General features: G+C 35.3%; 1 pseudogene; it reads right to left on the reverse strand.

The window, feature by feature from the left end:
• LOC129500443 (RAD52 motif-containing protein 1-like) overlaps positions 1 to 4,995 on the reverse strand; it is a 14,080-nt pseudogene extending 9,085 nt beyond the window's left edge.
• Positions 4,996 to 7,499: the final 2,504 nt, after the last annotated feature.

Here is a 7,499-nt window from a genome sequence, read left to right on the forward strand (position 1 = left end):
GATGATTTGAAGGTAATCTATGTAATTTGGTGGGGACAGGTGATTTGGGGACCCTACTCTTCCGCCATCTTGCCCCTCCTCTGTCATATAATTTTCATTGGGAGCCATGGCCCATGGCTGCTGAGCTTGAACACCCCAGACTGGGTCTGGCTGGGCCAGAGGGATCTGACACAGGCATAGTGGTGGCTTGATTCCCAGGCTCTTACCTCCTACAGAATGGTCTCCACAGCTCAGAACTGCTCTGTACCAACTATGTTTTATGTGGTAAGATAGTATATAGGCACATATAAATATATGTCCTTTGAAACTACCTTTTTTTAACTTTTGTTATGGACCCATAACAAGAAAACATTTATTGTTTTCAACATTTTTTGAAATATGCTCGCTCTTTAATTGGTTCAATTTTGTGCATGTTTATAAGTATACATTTATTTTTTTTAAAGATTTTATTTATTTCTTCATGAGAGACACAGATAGAGAGGCATAGACATAGGCAGAGGGAGAAGCAGGCTCCTCACAGGGAGCCTGATACAGGATTCAATCCCTGAACCCCGGGATCACACCCTGAGCCAAAGACAGATGCTCAACCGCTGAGCAACCCAGGTGTCCCAATATAAGGATAAATTTGAATTGACAAAGAAATGAGTGTTATATTTTTTTTTTTACTGATTCATTGGTAAATTGAGATCCATAGCTTTTTCTAAATTAATTTCAAAGTTAAAAACTAAATATATGTCTCCGGATGTTACTAAATGTTCAGGAACATGAAATTAAAGAGAAAAACAAATTGAAGTTTGAAAAATTAGGGATTTATTTGGGATTTTTTTTTTAGAAAAGTACCACTTTTACAATTAGTTGAAAGATAATTAAAACTGACGTGTCACAATAAGTCACCAGGATCAAAGGTACAGCATAGGGAATATAGTCACTGGTATTGTAATAGTATCGTATGGTGATAGATGGTAGCTACACTTGTGATGAGCATGGAATAATGTATAGAGTTGTCAAATTTACTATGCTTTACACTAAAAACTAATGTAAGATTGTGTTGCAGGTATACTTCAAAACAAAAAAACTGGCATGTCACCCTTAGTTTTGAACAAAATAAGTGAAATAATGTTTCATAGATTTATAAAGATAAGAAAATGTGAAGTTCATAGCATTTAGTTTTTTAAAAGTTACTTATACAAAATATTTTGAGACAGGAAATGTAAGTATATAGTAAGAAGCTATCTGAAAGTTACTTATAATTTGAAGTTTGACAAATGAGTTTAACCTGACCTACCTTATATAATTGAATTTTGTACTTCAGATCTAATTAGTGTGAGCTTCTTACAGATACACTTTCAGTAAATAAAAATTGATTGAATTTAAATTTTTATAAGGGAAATTGAATGTAAATAAGGTTGAAGAAATTCTAAATGGAAATATTCATTGTTCTTGAATTCATTTGTTTGATGATGTCAATTACAAGAACAGAAATTATCATGAATTGGGCTATGATTTGATCTTATTTCATCCTAATTAATGAGAAATAGATACACACATTTTTAAAGGTAATGAGCCTGTAATAATGCACTCCTCTCCTGTAACACTGAGTACAGTCATTGTGGATTATAAATTTGGAAGAGAAATACATAAAGCATCAGCATGAGAGAAAGGCAAGGACATTGGTTCCCTGAAAACAGCTATGTGGATGGGAAAATGTTTAAATTGGGGCAATATTTTTGTTTAGCTACTTTGTTTAGATCCAAGAATAAATTGAGCTTTTTTTCTGATTCTCTATAAGTAATTTTAACAAATGGGAATGTCTGAGAGTAAATTTAATAGCAGAGGAATGAAAACGATCTGTGCAAGACAACTAGGGTTTAAAGTTACTCAGATGCTCTATAGTGACCAGGGAGCTTGGATAGATTATTTGAAAACAGTTCTCAAGTTCAATGAATTTTCACAATTGTATATGTGTAAGTAACCACTACCCATACACTCTAAAAAATTCCCTTTTGGCCATTTCCAGTCACTTTCCCACCTCTGCCTAGGGCCAAAACCTTCTGACTTCTATCATGTATTATTAGATTTGTTCTCTAATATGATGTATATGAATCCTATAGTATGTATTCCTTTGTATTTATTTATATGGCTTCTTTCATTCAACAAAATGATCATTGTGATTCACCTGTACTGTTGAGTACATCAGTAATTTATTCGTTTTTCTGAATATGCCATGATTTGCTTACCTATATTGCTGGTCATGAGTATTTTGGTTTTTGCCAGCTTTTGGCTATTGTAAATAAGGCTGCTATGAATATTCACATACAAGCCTTTCTGTGAACATATCTTCTTATTCATCCTGGGGAAATGCCTAAGGGTACAATTGCTGGACTATAGAGTAAAAATATTTTTACCTTTGGAACAAACTGTTAAATAGTCTCCAGACCTCTTTGTTCTATTTATTCGCTACTTTGCCACTAGTATTTTTATGATTAAAAATTAGTTTATAAGCAGAGTTTATAATACAAAAATTCTACATGACTATATATGGATTATTGTATATTAAAAACTGGTAAAGAGAATTAGAAGTACATTGTAGGGGAAGAGTAATGACATCTTAAAGATGTTCGTGTCCTAATGCCTGGAACTTATGTTACATGGCAAAGAGAAATTCAGGTTACAGTTGGAATTAAGGTTCGTAATCAGCTGACTTTGAGATGGGAAGATTTTTCTGGATTTTCCATCTAGGCCCAATGTAATCACAAGAGTTCATATAAAGTGGAAGAGTGAGGCAGAAAATGGAGAACCAGGGGGATTGCATGAGATAAATTCACCCTAATCTTGCTGGTTTTAAAGATGAAGGAAAATGGCTGTAAGCCAAGGAAGATAGTCAAGCTCTAGACTTAGAGGGAGACTTTTAGCTAGGGAAAGCAAGGAAATGAATTATTTCCTAAAGCTGTGCTAGAGCTTCCAGTGGAAACACTGCCCCGCCCACACTCTGATTTAGCTGAGACCAACAGAATTGCAATATAATAAATTTGTGTTGTTTTAAGCCACTGAGTCATGGCAATTCGTAACATTAGCAATAAGACACTAATCTACCTGTAATGAGACCAAATGAATTAAAAACATGATTTTGAAGCTCTAAATTGACATTAAGGACCCCAAATTGTAGGGTTTTTTTTTTGTGCTGTTCTGATGTGTTTAAATTGACCTACATGTTTGCCATTTTCTTGTCCTTTTCATACCTTATTTATGGTATAAAATTTACTTTACTTGAAGGATATTCTGTTATGTCTATTGGTAAAAAAAATGCAACATTGGGCTTTATTGAAAATTAGTTTGGTAAATTTAGAATTCTAACTTGACAGTTATTTTCTCTTAACATATTGAAGAAATCATTTTTTTTTCTGGCTTCCAATGTTGCTGTGGGGATGTCAGCTGTCAGTTTGATAGTTTTCCTCTAGAGATAACTGATATTTTCGCATTGGCTGCTTATAGGATTTTCCCATCTGTGTTTCATGTTCTTTAGTTTCTCTATTATATATCTAAGTGAGGATTTGTTTGTTTGTTTTAGTTAACATACATGAGATTGTAGGGGGCTTCTTGAATGTAAGTATTAGAAACATCTCAACCTTCATCTCCTTGAATATTGCCTTCCTTCCTTATGTTCTTCCATCTTCCTTCCTTCCCTCCCTCCTTCTTTTCTCCTTTCCTTTCCTTTCCTTTCCTTTCCTTTCCTTTCCTTTCCTTTCCTTTCCTTTCCTTTCCTTTCCTTTCCTTTCCTTTCCTTTCTTCTTTCTTTCTTTCTTTCTTTCTTTCTTTCTTTCTTTCTTTCCTTTAATTCTTTCAGGCTGGGATTCTATACTTTTAAACTTCTCGGTTGACCTCCTGTACATCTTAACTTTTATATTATTTCTTCTTCTTTTTCTGTCTTATCCTGGTTCTGAAGATTTTCCCCACAACTCAACCCTGAACAAGCCTTTATCGCCTCTCAGTATTACAGGAAAATCAGTTATGCTAGGGCTTCACTTTTTGAGCCGCAAAAAATACTTTTCTCTCAAGGCTTTCATTTCAGTTTTGAGTCCCAAAGGTCTTATTTGGATGTCATAAGATGAACATTGACTTCTTCTTTTGACATTCATACTTACAGTTAAAATAGTTCCTGAGACAACAGATACTACTGACAAAATAAGGCAAATGTTATACACAAAAGTACAAGCATGGAGGGAAAGGATAAAATTTCAGGTTTTTATACTTTCTTATCAAGTTCCTTTATTTATCAGATATATGTATATTGAGTATTTATGTTCCAAGTTCTGTCCAGGTTGGGAGATAAAACTCAACTAGATTTCTTCTTTAATGGAACTCACAATCTTTGGGCAAGATGAGAAACTAAATTATAGAACAATATCTATTGATATTTTTCTCCTATTACGAATGAGAACTCAGGTTAGTGAATGTGCTGATTGTTTCCTGGCCTTCTGTTTAATGGAGCATGTGTTTTTGCTCTTCTGACTTTGCCTTTGCAATATATTACTTTTAAAAGAATTCTATTCTAGAATTGGATAGTCTGAGTGCAAATGACAGCTCTGACAATTAACAACTGTGGACTTTGGGCAGGTTATATTTTACCTCCAAGTCAGTCTGATTCCTCATTTATATAAGAAGATAATGGTATATTCCTCAGAGGGTGATTAGGAGAATGAAATGGGTTAATATTGAAAGGTATTCAATAAATATAAGTATGTTGCAGCCTTTGTCCAAGTAAATAAAGTCCTATCTCACTTATAGGCCAAATTCACTTCCTAATGTTGTTTTTTCTTGTTAAAGAAATCCCTCTATGTTTAAAAACATGCAAGTCTCTTTTAGGAGACTATTGGACTAGATAAGAATGGCAAAGGATAGGCATTTGCTTTTATAGCCAGTGCTGCAGAGAGATCCTATTAATTGCTACAAATTATGCAGCTTTTCAAAATTTCTTTTACTTACTTTCAGCAACATTTTGGAGAAAAGTTATATATCAGCTACCCATATTCTGTCTCTATTATGCAATATGTGGTAAAAAATTGGATTTAAAAATTGATGACATATAATGACACAATTTTAACACTGGTGAAATCCCTTTCTCCAGCTCCTCCTCCTTCCACAACTTTGAAAATCATTTTTGCTTCCTTGTACTGTTTTTGATGAGTTTGAAAAAAAAAGAATGTTTGCTTGACAGATATCCCTTTTGTTTTGGAATGTTATGATTGGCATCAGTATGCCAAAGGGTCATTCTGAAAGTAGGAGTGACATTAGCCAAATATGAGAGAAATGGAGAAATAATAAGTGTCAATTGAGGCCCATGGCTGACCCAAGATTTGTGCTGAGACTAGTGAAGCTGGAATTTCAAAGTAATAGGCATAGAATATAGACTATCACATCTGCTACTGATGTATACAGTTTTGGTCATGATTTACTAATTATTATATTTTCTTGGAGAGAAGGCAGCAAGCCTTTAATGTATCACACTTTCATTGCTTTAGGGCCCTGATACCATATCACAATATGGGTATTCCATTAGAATTAAAGTATTGACAAACTTTAATAAAGAATAGAAGTAAGACGAAAAATAAAGGACAGATCTAAAGGGGCATTTTACATCCTTATTTTAAGCATGCTTTATATAATGAAAGTAAAATGTAAATACATTTGTTGTCAGTAGTTGGGTAAGGGTAAATAAGGTTAAGTATTTAAATTGTTTTTAGCAGAGGGGGGGCCAAGAAGGGAATGTTGAAGAAATTAAAATGGAGTTTTAAATTAATATAAGGAAGGAAGAACTTAACTGTTGCAAGTGCAGCCCAGAAAACTGAGTTGTTGATAAATAATGTGCAAACTTATAAATGAGAAAAACTTCCCTAGACAATTGCAAGTAATTGGAATAAAAAATGGTTTCCAATTGTCCCGGCTAATTTTATCCAATTTTGACTGGCCAGTAAGCTTTGAGGCTGCCTTTCATGACAGGGTCTAGGTTTCAACCCTTAAGTATGCTTTTGTATTATTTTCCATTTATTTATTTGGTTATTTATTCATCAAATTGTTACTTATATTCACTTTTAAGGCGAGGGTAAGTTCTTTACACAGGCCAATTGATCTAAGGAAAAAAAATATTTTATCTAGGCCCCAGGATATATTTCAGCTTCAAATTGAAATATGCAAGTTTATCAGTGCTCACATACTAATATACTAGTGGCTGCTGTCTTCTGCTGCAGTAAATCTGTCCAAACCTATTTTTTCTTACGCATATTTCTAGGGCCCTTCCTAGGGCCCTTCATGACTGTGACACTCAACTGAATTCATTCATTCCATCTTTTGATACTTTTTGATGGTGCTAATATCTTGGGTTAGGTTCCCTGGAGGCAGAGACTAAGAATTTGCAAGCAGAAAGTTATTGGGGAAAAGTGTGATAAGCAGCACCTCTGTGGCAGTATTGAAGCAGGAATTGGCAAAAGAAGTTGAACTGCAATGCAGGTGTGACCAAGGCTTCAGCGATTCTTTTTTTTTTCTTTTGTATTTAAATTAAATTTGCCAACATATAACTCCCAGTGGTCATCCCATCAAGTGCCCTCCTTAGTGCCTGTCACCCACTTAACCCCATCCCTCCACCCACATCCCCTTCTACAACCCTTTGTTTGTTTCCCAGAGTTAGGAGTCTCTCATGGTTTGTCTCCCTCTCTAATTTTTCCCACTCAGTTCAGCAATTCTTACAAGAACGAGATCTAAAGCTGGGGCTTCCCAGCTTAAGTCTCAGCTAAAGTCAAGACAGCCAGGTGTTTGGTACCCTGTATTGACCCTTGTAGAGAAGGCCTGATATTGGTAAGGTGGCTGTGTTCAACTAAGGGCAAGTAGTGGAATATCTCAACTGAGAGTTGTGGGTGACCACCAGTGCCATCAACTGAGTAGTGAAATCTTCAGCTGGAGGCAAGATTAGGTGCCCTCCATAGTTTATTACCATGGCCCCAAAAGTCTTCAGCTTTTTACTCTCTAATCTCTTCTGCTCTATAAAAGCTTCCACCTCCTTTCTAATTTCCTTCCCTATGTCTCAGCCTAAAGGACTTCCAACCTCATCTATGAAGTCTCCAGATTTCACTGAGTCTCTACTACATGGGCCATTGCCTTTTAAAATGTTTAAGGCCTTGGGACATCTGGGTGGCTCAGAGATTAAGCGTCTGATCTCGGCTCAGGGTGTGATCCTGGGATCCGGGACTGAGTCCTGCATCGGGCTCCCGGCGAGGATCCTGTTTCTCCCTCTGCCTGTGTCTCTGCCTCTCTCTGTGTCTCTCATGAATAAATAAATAAATCTTTAAAAAATATATAAGGCCAGTATGTTACAAGGAATCATTGACACTTTTCTGCCAGATTTAGGGGTTCAATTACAAGGTATGTGATAAGTCTGTAGGAGGATTAGTATTAGAATTTATAGTTGCTGCTATTTCATTTATAGGTTAGTTTAAAGTAGAATCTTT

The sequence above is a fragment of the Nyctereutes procyonoides genome, unplaced genomic scaffold (assembly GCF_905146905.1).
Source record: "Nyctereutes procyonoides isolate TBG_1078 unplaced genomic scaffold, NYPRO_anot_genome, whole genome shotgun sequence".
Lineage (NCBI taxonomy): Eukaryota > Metazoa > Chordata > Mammalia > Carnivora > Canidae > Nyctereutes > Nyctereutes procyonoides.